The sequence below is a fragment of the Elephas maximus genome, chromosome 24 (genome assembly GCF_024166365.1).
Source record: "Elephas maximus indicus isolate mEleMax1 chromosome 24, mEleMax1 primary haplotype, whole genome shotgun sequence".
In the NCBI taxonomy this organism is placed as follows: domain Eukaryota; kingdom Metazoa; phylum Chordata; class Mammalia; order Proboscidea; family Elephantidae; genus Elephas; species Elephas maximus.
In genome coordinates, this window is record NC_064842.1 from 41,587,930 (window position 1) to 41,600,933 (window position 13,004).

Here is a 13,004-nt window from a genome sequence, read left to right on the forward strand (position 1 = left end):
GTGCCAAATTGGACGTTTTTTCAAATGAAAATAGCTAAGTTCTGTCATTACTATTGCTAGTTTATTTATATTAAATAAAGATACAATCCCATCACACTATGCAGCATAATTAGCAAGTATTTATGCTGTTGAATCCATGACCCAGTTTTCTGAAGACACCTATTTTCCAAAAAGATCTTTTTTTCAAAACTGAGATTAAAAGGCATTACTCAAGTACGGTTGCCAGATAAAATACAGAACAACCAATTAAGTTTGAATTTTAGATAAACAACAAATAATTTTTTAGTATGATTCAAATATTGCATGGGACATACTTATACCAAGAATATTGTTCATTGTTTATCTGAAATTCAAATTTAACAAGACATCCTGTTTTTTGTTTGTTTGTTTTCCCAAATCTGGCAACCCTATACCCAAGCTTTAAGCCCTAGAACATCATTCCACCACTAACCACCCTCTTCCCATTTTCCACCCCATTTATGTTTCTCTCACTCTCTCTGTCTTTTTTTACTTTGGATAAAAGGCTCAGATTTCAGTTCTCCCTAGCGTAATGGCTTCATTTCTAGTCCAAATTGTTTTCAGATTTTTTCTCATTTGACAATATACAACAGGTGTGTAGCCTTTGTTGCTTTCTATTGAGGGATGAATGTGTATAGGATAAACTGCTGGGAAAATCAGCTTAAGCAACCTCTGAATGGATGACTAATAGTGTAACAGTTGCAAACAGGTGAAACCAGTTTCACTGTGCAAATGATGCAAACTCCAGAGTCAATCTGGGTGGAGATCTGTGACAGTAAAACACTATTTCTTGTCGACAGAAGTGAGTTTACTGAATGTTATTGCCTGTGATCTAAAGGTCTTGTATATTCATCATTTTTTTTTTTTTTTGCCACCTGAGAACTGAATTCATTTCCTTTTTTTTTATCTCTATGACTCTACTTCCCTTTTACCCCGTAAAGTTCTTGAGACCGTCCACAAGGTCTTCAGAAAACAATCCATGAATTGATTTCTCTAAGTGCTCTGGACCATACCATACACCAAAAGGCTTTGTCTTCACTGGCCTGAGAAGTGCAGACCTGAGATGTGCCATCTTCCCATCTCCTCTCATCCAGCAGGCAACCAACCACGGAGACATTAATGCTGTTGTGCTGGTCATGTGAGTGATTTATTTCATTATTGTTTATGGGGCTGAGTAGGCAAACATGTCGAATCATAAACATAGGGGGAAAAAAAAGACATTATTCTTGCTGAAAGTAGGCTGCCTCAATGTCTATGGTGAGATGCTTTAAATTGTTAGGCAGCTATTATCAACATACTGGACAATGTAACCCCGCTAAATGTACAGAACAGTTATGTGACTTAGCTCTCTGGAAATGATAAACTATGTAGTAAGCTGTTACCTATGCTTAACAAAAACTACTGAAAATAGTCTATGAGATTGCAATAACTTGTTTCAGCCAGAGATGCTAGAAATAATTTAACGGAGTCAACAAACTTGTTATCTAGTGAGCATTTGGTTCTCAAGCTTTTGTGTGCATAAGAATGTTCCAAAGATTTTTCTAAATACAAACAGACCCTTGAGCCCCACTCCCAGAAATTCTGTGTCAGCAGGCTGTATAGCATCACAGTTAAGGGCATAGTTCAGAAGTCAGACTAATCTGCCATTTCACTACCTATGGAAGCTTCTCATGTCTCAAGTTCCCTCATCTGTAAAATGGGGATAATGGTCCCTACCACACGGGGTTGTTGTGAGAATTGTGAGTTACTACTATTGATAACGTGGAGACCTGGTGGTGCAGTTGTTAGAGCTTGGCTGCTAACCAAAAAGTTGGCAGTTCAAATACACCAGCAAAAAAAAAAAAAACAAAAACCAAACCCACTGCCTTCGAGTCAATTCCGACTTACAGTGACCCCATAGGTCCTTGGAAACCCTATGGGGCGGTTCTACTTTGTTCTATAGGGTCACTATGAGTTGAAATAGACTCAAAGGCAGTGGATAAATTTGTAAAGCGCTTAGAAGACGGCCTATGTTAGCTATTCAAAAAAAAAAAAAAGCACTCCAGGTGACTGAGATGCTGGCAGCCCTCAGTTAAACACAGCAGGGCGTCCTCAGGCTAATTGTTGACTCATTTTGGGCTCACGTAAATCGGTTAATTTCTCCATTTATGAGTTTACTGCCAGTAAAATAAGCCTAAGCATTCTTAACTAATTCACAGATCCAATCTTTGAGAAAGGAAATAGCTACGTTCTCTCTCCCCCGCTCCCCCACACCCATTGCCTCGTGGCGTTCTTTCTTTGCTCTGTGCGAAAGTTTGTAATAGCAAGAAACGCATGGTAAACGCGGACTGTGCTAAGAATATAACCAACCATCTAATGGATTCTGCAGCATGGCAACCCCGTACGTGTCCGAGCAGAACTGTGCTCCGTAAGATTTTCAGTGGCTGATTTTTCACAAGTAGATCACCAGGCCTTTCTTTCAAGGAGCCTCTGGGTAGGTTCAAACTGCCCACCTTTTGGCTAGTAGTAAAGCACTTAACCATTTGCACCACCCAGGGACTAGGGACACCACAGCACCGATAAAACACTTTGGACCTTAGGGCTTTCTGGGACTGTCCAGTCAATTGGCCTAATAATATTTTTAGAGTTACTGTTCCACTCCCTGGAGTCCTGGTGGCTCAGTAGTTAAGAGCTTGACTACTAACTAAAAGGTCGGCAGTTCGAATCCCAGCCTCTCCTTGGAAATCCTATGGGGCAGTTCTATTCTGTCCTATAGGATCGCTATGAGTCAGAGTCAACCTGATGGCAACGGGTTGTTTTTGGTTTGTTTCATTCCCTAGTTTGGTTAGTAGTACCTAGGGTCTTAAAAGCTTGCTAGTGACCATTCAAGATACAACTGGATTCTATTTGCCTGGTATAGCAGAGGGTGAAGGAGGCCCAGGAACTGGGAAGGAATTGGACTGCAGATCTTACTGCCTTCATGGACTACTGCCTCCTTATCCATGAGACCAGAAGAACTGGATGGTCCCCAGCTACCATTACTGAATATTTTGATCAAGGAATCAATAGTCAGTCCTGATTAAAAAGGGAAAAAATGTGGAAAGGAATTTCCAGTTCTAACAGAATCCAGACTTACTGGACCTATTGAGACTGGAGGAACCACTGAATCTATCGTTCTGAGAAAATCTTCAAACCATAAACCAAAATTATTCCCTGAAGCCATCTTTAAACAACATGCTAAATTAGTGAAGAATGTTCAACATGAGCCTTGCACACTTTTAAAGAATTATCTATATGAGATCAAATTGTCAACAGTAACTCTAAAGCATAGAAGAAATGTTTAGGGGGTAGTGAGTCTAAGTCAATGCTAGTAAAACAATACGGGTAGAGATAGTGAGAATGGTGGCACACCACGAAGAATGCAACTGATGTTACTGAATTCTACATAAAGAAACTGATGAATGGGTATATGTCCTGCCGTGTATATTTTTACCAAAATAAAAATTGAAAAGAAAAAATATTTAAGAAAAATAGACACTTTGGATATCTACTGTTGCTCTGTGGAGAGGCAAAACTGCTCACGAGATGCTTGCACTCTTGGTTGCTACAAGCCTGGCACACAACAAACAATTAGCACACAAACACCATGGATGTGTTTGAACATGTGATACCTCAATGGTTATACCTTCTGAGTCTCCTTTGCTGGCTCCTCCTTCCTGATCTGTAAATGTCAAGGCCTCAGGGCTCTGGCCTCTTCTCTATCTACACTCCTTTCCTAGGTGATCTCCTCCAGGTTCTTGGTTTTAAATGAAATCCCAGTTTATGTCTCCTCTTGTTGGGCTCCAGGCTCATAAATAGCCAACTGTCTACTTGATACCTATACTTAGATGCCTAAAAGGCTCTCAAACTTAACATGTCCAAAAACAAACTCTTGTTTCCAAGTCGAACAGTCCCGCTACCCACACAAATCTGCATTCATTTCCTGCCCCAAGCTTTCCCTACCAGTAAATGACTCCCTCATATATTCAAGTACTCAGAATTAATACTAAAGAGTTGTCCTTGATCCTTTTCTCCCTCAAAACCGTGCAGTTTCTCACCTCTGCCTCTTCTTATCCCATTTTCTACTATATTGTGTCCCATGTTGGTCTTCTTGCTGTTCTAGAGCACCCCAACCCATTCCCACCTCAGGGACTTCACTTTCCTTTCTCTTTACCTGGAACACTCTTGTCTTGGGCTGGTTCATGGCTGATTTCTTATCATAATTCAAGTCTCTGTTCGAATATCAAGGGTTGCCTCCTCAAAGAGGCCTTCCCTGATCATCAAATCAAAAACAGCCTCCCCTTCCATAGTCACCCTCTAGCCTTTATCCTCCATTTTTTTCTCTTAGCACTTTTCTCAATCTGAAGTTATATTATTTTCTTTTTTATTTATTGGATTATTGCCTGTCTTTCACACTAGATTAAAAGCCCCAAGAGTGCAAAGACTTTGTCTTATTCACCACAGTTCTAGAATGGTTCTAGAACCAGGCTCTTATTCTTGAGTTCTAGAATGGTACCTAATTCATAGGGGTTGTTAGTAAATATTTGTTGTAAGAATGAATGATGAATGAGTATCAATTGTTAAAAATAAGAGGTTTTGAGGACAAATAGAATAAAGAGTACTAGAACAGTAAAAGAAGGTTCTACTTGGTCCTAGAAGGGCTGGGAGAATTTGGATAAATGAAAAAAAAAAGGAGAAAGGGCATATCGGGTGGGAAAAGAGTCCATGCAAAGCCCAGACATGGCCACAATATACATGGGACGGTAAAAAGAAAGTGGCCTGAGAGAGGCAGAGAGCAAATGGTAGATTAAAAAAAAAAAGGAGGTTGAATAGGTAGCACAGGGTCAGGTCAGCAAATCTTGAATATGTCACATGGAGGAGTTATTTGATGGGGATGTGAGTACTTCCAATGGGGTGTCAAGGTGTCAACGATGAGCGAGGTATCATGCAATGATTAATATTGGGAATAAAGAAGAGTTCCACTACCAGTATGAGAATACCCAGGGAAAGTCTTTGGAAAAGAAAAATGGCACTGCAATTAAATTTCCCCAAAGCCTGATAAGAAATCCCACAAAGAAGTCCCTCTGCTCTTGGATTATGTCTCAGAAACTTAGAAGTCAAAGCAGAACCTGATAATGGGCTCAGCCAGGAGGACCTCACACTACTCAGTGGTCAGGGAGTAATTATTTATTGCTACAGCACCCAGGAAGTATTGCCTATTGTGTGAAGGTATGGGAATAAGGTGCTTTCTGAAACACATTGTGGATATTGTTGGAAAAATGTCATATTTTAATTACCAAAAAATGATCATAATAAAATTTCAAGTAAATTCTCTCCCTGATTTTGTTGTAACCACCTTGCTGTTTTTGCAGTTGTTAAACACCATCAGGTCAGTTCTGACCCAAAGCAACCCTATGTACAATAAAATGAAACACTGTCCGGTCCATCCTCACAATTATTGCTATTTTTGAGCCCATTGTTACAGCCACTGTGTCAATCCATTTCATTGAGGATCTTCTTCTTTTTTACTGACACTTTTCTTTACCAAGCATGATGTCCTCCTTCAGGGACTGGTCCCTCCTGATAACATGTCCAAATCATGTAAGAAGAAGTCTTGTCATCCTCGCATCTAAGGAGCATTCTGGCTGCCTTACTAGGGGATAAAAATCACCATCACTTTTGGAAGTGGAATGTAGGAATACTTCGCATGGGCCCTTGTTTTAAAGATGATACACTGACCTTTGGAGAAATTGTATTTATTCCTGATGTTGCTACTTTGCATCAGTGGTGTAGAATTGACTGACTGCGAGAACAAAACCTGAAATGACCTAGCTAAGTACAGAAAAACCCAAAGGACCCACTCATTTTTCTATTAAGACCAAGCGACTAGTTAGATGGTAAAACCTGTTATAGTTCCCTGACTTCTGCCTCCCTCAAAAACGGGAAAGGCCTATTATGCAGCATCAAGACACCATTTTTTAAAATGGTGCAGCATTTACTTTATTCCCACACGTGTAACCGGGCCACTTATTGCACGTGGAAAATATCCCACCATTGTGTGTCCCACTGTGGTACACACCACCGCATCGCCAGGGGTCGTGGGACCACTGAGATTGTGCAACCCTCTTGTTGGTTTGGCCTCGGTGTCCCCATGCTGGGCCTGCTCTCTGGCACAGGGGAAGGGGAAATTCAGTCCAGTGCATGGATGCTCACTGTGAACCTGCCTCTCTGCTGGGTACTTTATATATTTTTGGTCAGTGAATCAGTCCTCACATATGAAGAATATACCATCATGCCTGTATAACATATATAAAAACTAGTCCTCAGAGAACATTTCCCAGCATAGTCTATTTATTTCAGGTAAGGAGTATATTGACTCTTGTTGTTGTTGGGTGCCATCAAGTTGATTTTTGACTCATAATGATCCCATGTGACAGAGTAGAATTGCTCTTTAGGGTTTTCTTGGCTGTAATCTTTATGGAAGCAGATCACCAGGTCTTTCTCCCAAGGAGATGCAGGGTACTCTCGCATAGCCAACCCTTTGGTTAGCAGCCAAGCCCTTAACCATTGCACCCCCAGGGCTCCTTATATTGACACTTGGAGCTCCAAAAATTAGCCAGCGAAAACCCTATATATCACAACTGTTCAATGCGCAACCAGTCATGGAGATGGTGCAGGACCAGGCAGTGTTTCGTTCTATTGTGCATGAGGCCACCATGAGTCAGAGGGCTGACACAACAACAACTAACAATAACAACAACAGTCTTTTCATCTAGAATAGCTCTGCCTGGTATGTATATACAACGGAATATTATTCAGCCATAAAGAGAAATGAAGTTCTGATACATACTATAGCATGAGTGAACCTTGAGAACATGCTAAGTGAGATAAGTCACTCACAAAAGGATAAATGCTGTAGGATCCCACTTATACGAAATATCTAGAATAGACAGATGGTAAAGACCAGAGTTTATTAGTGATTACCAAGAGTCAGTGGGAGGCGAGAATGAGGAGCCATTGCTTAAGGGTACTGCATTTCTTTTAAGGGTGACGGAAAAATTTAAAAACAGGGGTGATGGTTGTACACCTAAATTAATATCATGGAATTGTTTGTGTAAAAATGGTTGAATTAGCAAATGTTTTGTTATGTATGTTTTGCCACAATAAAAATTAAAAAATAAATAAATAAAAGAACAGCTCTGCCTAGTCATGTAGGGGTGGAACCCTTTAAAATACAATTGCTATATAACTTAGAAATGGCTAGAGCTCACTTATTCCAAGCTAAACTTGAAAAAAATTAAGTTCAGGGCAACCAAAGAATGTACATAGGATCAAAGAAAAATGATCTCTTCCTTCTCCAAACAGGGACCATGTCTCTTCTTTGTCATCATATTCCCAGTGCTTAGAATAGAGAAAAAAATCAAGGTAGTTCTGTGGGGACAAATGAATTCATTTAGTGGCTTTGAAATCTTGCATTATGGAGTCTGGGTTGAAAGCTTCCACAAAAGTCACTCTGGGCCAGGCACCCTTGCAGACAGGTTCGCATAGAAAATAATAAGCAGCAAAGGGATTTGGCCTATCCACCCAAGGTCTACAAGTCATTATACATGGGCAGTAAGAGCAACAAAGAGGGTCTAAAATAAACATGATCTTCAATGCCTTCTTGCCTTCTTTTCTAGTTGATTTTTTTTTTTTTTTAAACAGGGATCTGTTGGGAGAATTCCTGGATGTTTCCCACAAGCAGATGGCAATGTTCTTTTATTCTCATGTTACAGGAGCCAGACAGGGGGGTGGCTCAAAGGGATGATAGAAACAGAAATAGACAAAGTATATCTAGCCAATCAGAAATCCTCTAGTTCTAATGGCTTTTGAAAAGTACAGTATTTTCAAGAATTACTTAACATTATCATTATAATACTACAATCAAGGAGTAATAAGAGATTTTATCTTCATTGATTCATCTTTTCAACAAATGTTTGCTCAGTGCCTAGCATGGCAGGCACTGGGCTAGTTGATTGTTTTGCAAACATGAACAAAACAGAGTCCTTGCTTTCAACTAGCTCATAGTCAAGGTAACCCAAACAACAATGACCACACAGTTTGGTCAGGGCCAGGATAGCAGCATGCCAAGGATGCTACAGAAGCATTGGAGAGGGCAGTCACAAAGGCTCCCTCTAGGTTTGTGTCTCAAAAGATGGGCAGGATTTAGACACAGATGTAGAAACAAAGGAAAGGTATTTGAGGCAGGAGTAGAAGTCATTGAAATATAAGAGCACCTGAGCCGTTTGGGAGCCACAGCTAGTTGGTCAAACTAGAGTCAGAGGTGAGACTGAGAAAGGATCAAGAACTGAGGCTGAAGAAGGTGGCAGGGCAGATCTAGAAAGACTTTAGCTCTCATGGTTGGGCATTACTGTGAAAGCAGGGGGAGCCACTGAAGGATTTCCAACTAGGAGCAAAAATATCAGGTTAGCATTTTTAGAAGATCATTCAGAAAGCAATGTGATGCACAGACTTGTGGGGGAGGCATAAGGATATGAGGCTGGAGGCAGGGAGACTAGTTAGAAAACTATAGCGAGAAACCAGGTAAGAAACTACACTGGGTCGAAATCAAAGGGAGTTACAATGATAATGGAGAAGAAGAGGTAGAAAAAAGAGATAATAGGACTTAGTGGCCAATTGAATGTGAAGAATGAAGAGTCAAGAAGACACTTTAGATAATTCCCAGGCTTCTGGTTTGGTGGCTGTTGATGTGATTAACCAACATACAGTATAGAGAAAGGGAACAATTTTGGGAGGAAGATGATATGGGCAATTTTGGATATATTGAGTTTGAGATGTCCAGCTGGCAGCTGGAAAACCGTATCTGCAGCTCTGAAGCAAAATCTGGGCTGGAGATATGATCACATGGATGATCACTGAAGTTATAAACCCTACTAGATTGATGACTTTCGGACATTTTTTCCACAACCTGCAGTAGAAATGTATCTTATATCACAATCCTGTGTACACATACACACACACACAGAGACACATATAAAAAATTTGCTAAATGATATTTACCCTTACTGAGTGTGATGAACTCTAGTAGTTTCAATTTTATTCCTTTTTTTAAAAATGCTGGTCAGATGCACTCATGTGATTTTTCAATCTACTAATCAATAACAGATTTCAACCTATAGTTTAAAACACATTGTCCTAGACTGTGTGGGAGGGAGCACATCCTACACAATTTAGATTTCCCATAGCATCCAGTATAACACTTTGTACACAAGGATGTCTTGGCAAAAGAACGAGGAAGGAAAGGAGGGAGGGAGGGAGGGAGTGGATTAGGAAAGGAGGGAAGGAAGGAGGTTGTTTTCTGATACTCAACCCTGATTTTCTCCAGTGGACTGTGATGACATCTCATCCTCCAATTCTTTTGAACTTTTATACATATTTCCTTTTTTTTTTTTTTTACACATTCATTCTCAAGGCAAATCAAGCATAGATCATAATGCCTGGGTTGAGATTTGCTGGTTTGATTTTTCTCCCCCCCACCACAATACCAGCTCCGTAAACCAGGTCTCATACTTCAGGCGTAGTCCTTTACGCTGGAAGGGACCGGCCAAACAATGATCTTACATGTCATGACCACAGCACCTTCTGTCCAAAGGTTGTCCTTCTCCATCCCATGTAGCCCCACCCCAGCTGCCTGGACCAGAGGAAGATGGCAGCAGCAGCCAAAATACACACAGAGAAAAGGAAGTAGAAGCCCTGCGGAAGCAGAAGACAAGAGGAAGAGTGGACAGGGTGGAGAAATTAGTTGGTAGGAGCAGGAACAGTTGAAGAAAAAACAGACAGCAGTTTATTAACCAGGGTAGCAGAGTACTAGAAAAGGGCACAGCGGCTGACTTCAGCTCACAGGACCAAGATACCCAATTGCTGGAGCCACGTTGAGTTCTGAATTACCTTCCATTTCCCTTATTAATTCCAGGCATTGTGAGGGGCACAGTGGCATCACTAGGGTTGGTGACACCCAGTTGGGTAACTCATGGCATCACCCCCCCACCTCCTCCCGACCATACAAAATTCTTAGTAATGATTTTTACTTATATTGTTATAAATTGCTTAAATGTAATATGTCTTAGGTTATATGAATATTGACAAGTGTTTTATAAAGTCTTTTTATGTTGAGTTACATTATTAGTAACTGAGCAGAAGCCTTTTTTGCTTTTTCTCCTTTTCCTTTAATTACTACTTCATTCTCAAAAAAGTTATTTATATAGATTGACAAATACTAATTATCACAATATTGTAGCTAAAACACCAGAAAATTTGACAAAATCACCGACTATAAAAACACCAGCAGCAAGGAAAACAACAGCCCGTGCTTGTAGCACGTGCAGATGACGCCACGTGATTTGAAGCATCATTGTAATTGGATAAAAATGACAGCTCTGACCGGAGCGCCTTAGAAGGTTCAAAATGTAAATTGGCATAGAGTTTTAGCCTTGTAGGTATATTGATACATGTAAGCTGTGCTTACGAAAAACATTTTGGTTGTTAAACAGGGATATTTTAATAAAAAATAATAAATTTCTGCTGAAACACTGAACAAAAATTTTATAGACAGCCATTTTGGTGTCACCCCCTCTGACACTGTCACCTTGTACGGTCTGTTCCTCCACTCCCCCACACTCCCTAGTGGTGCCACTGGAGGGGCGGCTTTTCACAGAGGCCTTTCTTTCTCCATGAGGCCTGCTCATTACAAACGACATTTCTCTCTTTCTTCATTTCACATGTATTTTATTTTTATTTTTAACTTACAGAAAAGTTGGTAGTATAATACAGAGAACTCCCATGTATACCTTTTACCCAGATTCACCAGTTTTTAACATTTCCTTTGTCTCTCTTTTTCTGAAGTATTTGAGAATAGGATGCTAACACCGTACCCCTTTACCGTTTCATATTTCAATGTGCGTTTCCTTGGAAAGAATATTTTCTTATACAACCACAGTGCAAGTATCAAATTCAGGAAACTTAACACTGATGTAATACTTTGACTTAATTTGACAGTCCTTATTCCAATTTTGTGAGTTTTCCCAATAATGTCTTTTATAGCATTTTCCCCCTCGCCTAAAAGTCCAGTCAGGATGACATATTTCACATAGTTATTCTGTCTCCTTTGTAGGGTGGCCAATCATCCTGGTACTCAGACTTTCCCAGTTTTAGCATTAAGAGTCCTGTATCACCCTGGGAAACCACTCAGTCCTGGGCAAACATGAGGAGTGGTCATCCTACTTGGTAGACTCCTTTGACCTGGAACAATTCTTCAGCCTTTCTTTGTCTTTTATGACATTGATATTTTTTAGAGATCAGGTCAGTTATTTTATAGAATATTCCTCAATTTACTTTTGCCTGATGTCTCAGTCATGTAGTGCTGCTATAACAGAAATACCACAAATGGATGACTTTAACAAAGAGAAATTAATTTTCTCACAGTCTAGTAGGCTAGAAGTCCAAATCCAGGGCGTCAGCTCCAGGGGAAGGCTTTCTCTCTCTGTCGGCTCTGGAGGAAGGTCCTCCCGGTCAATTTTTCCCTGGACTAGGAGCTTCTCTGCACAGGAACCACGGGTCTAAAAGATGTACTCTGCTCCCAGTGCAGTCTTTCTTGGTGGTGTGAAGTCCCCAACTCTCTGCTTGCTTCCCTTTTCCATTTATCTCTTGTAAGATAAAGGATGGTGCAGGCCACACCCCAGGGAAACTCCCTTTACATTGGATCAGTGATGTGACCTTAATAAGGGTTTTACAATTCCACCCTAATCCTCTTTAACGTAAAATTACAATCACAAAATAGAAGACAACCACACAACACTGGGAATCGTGGCCCAGCCAAATTGATACACACAATTTTGGGGGGCATAATTCAGTCCATGCCGCCTGATATTTCCTCAGGTTATGCGTTCCTGGGTGGAATACTATGTTAGTAATGTGTGTCCTTCTCAGAGTCTCACAATCAGAAAATAAATGTCCATCTGCTCTGCGCTGGTAATGTTAATTTAGATCACCTGGTCAAGGTATGGTCTTATTTTACCACCATGTACTTATTATTTCTCCTTCTGTATATTGACACAGGAAACCCTAGTGGTGTAGTGGTTGAGAGCTACAGCTGCTAACCAAAAGGTCTGCAGTTTGAATCCACCAGGCTCTCCTTGGAAACCCCATGGGGGCAGTTCTACTCTGTCCTATAGGGTCGCTATGAGTCAGAACTGGCTTGACGGCACCTAACAACAACAACAACAAATATTCTTTAAAATAAGCTTCTATATCAGCCAACAGCCATTCCTTGCAACCTGAACAAGCCTACCAGAAGCTTAACATTTTATAGGAAACAGCTGGTAGCACCCTTGTACTTGTTCAAAGAAAGTGGTTATAGAATCCCGTTTCCATGGCCATTGCAGAGCACAATAAACCACTTTATTCCTCACCGCCTCCCTCCTTGGCCACATTAATTTCTTTAAAAGAGTGGATTTTCAAAATGCAAATATTTCTATAAGCTCTTCTTTTGAAAGATTCACATTACTTGTGAAGAAAGCGCATCCTTCTGTTGAATCCTTTGCCTTAAAACATTCTCAAAGTGAAGACTGTTTTGTGTGGGAAGCATAATGTTCATGTGTAGCAGAGACCTTTATCCTTTTTACTGACAGCCCCAACTATCATCAGAGGTTGCTGTGTATTTAGTAAATGATCAGTTCAAATAAGCCCGTCTTCTTTATTAATTACCCAATTACGTAACCAACGAACTCTTCAGATTCACTGGGAGTCGTAGGAGGTGAGGCTTTGTGGGGAAGAGGCAGGAGATGGGCAAAGGTCTCTGGGCTATTTGAAGCACACAGAAGCCTCTAGGTGCTGGGAATACCTTGTTCTGGAATCTAACCATAGCCCTTATCACCTGCTAACATGCGATATAGTCTATTTATTTCTGTTTA

The 13,004-nt window shown here is 40.5% G+C and overlaps 1 protein-coding gene across 1 annotated transcript in view; it reads left to right on the forward strand.

Moving 5' to 3' along the window:
- Positions 1-969: 969 nt before the first annotated feature.
- Positions 970-13,004, forward strand: part of RALGPS2 (Ral GEF with PH domain and SH3 binding motif 2) — a 245,650-nt gene continuing 233,615 nt past the window's right edge. Inside the window, exon 1 of the mRNA XM_049868433.1 lies at positions 970-1,156. The gene's annotated coding sequence lies outside the window, so the exon portion shown is untranslated. The remainder of the gene's footprint in view (positions 1,157-13,004) is intronic.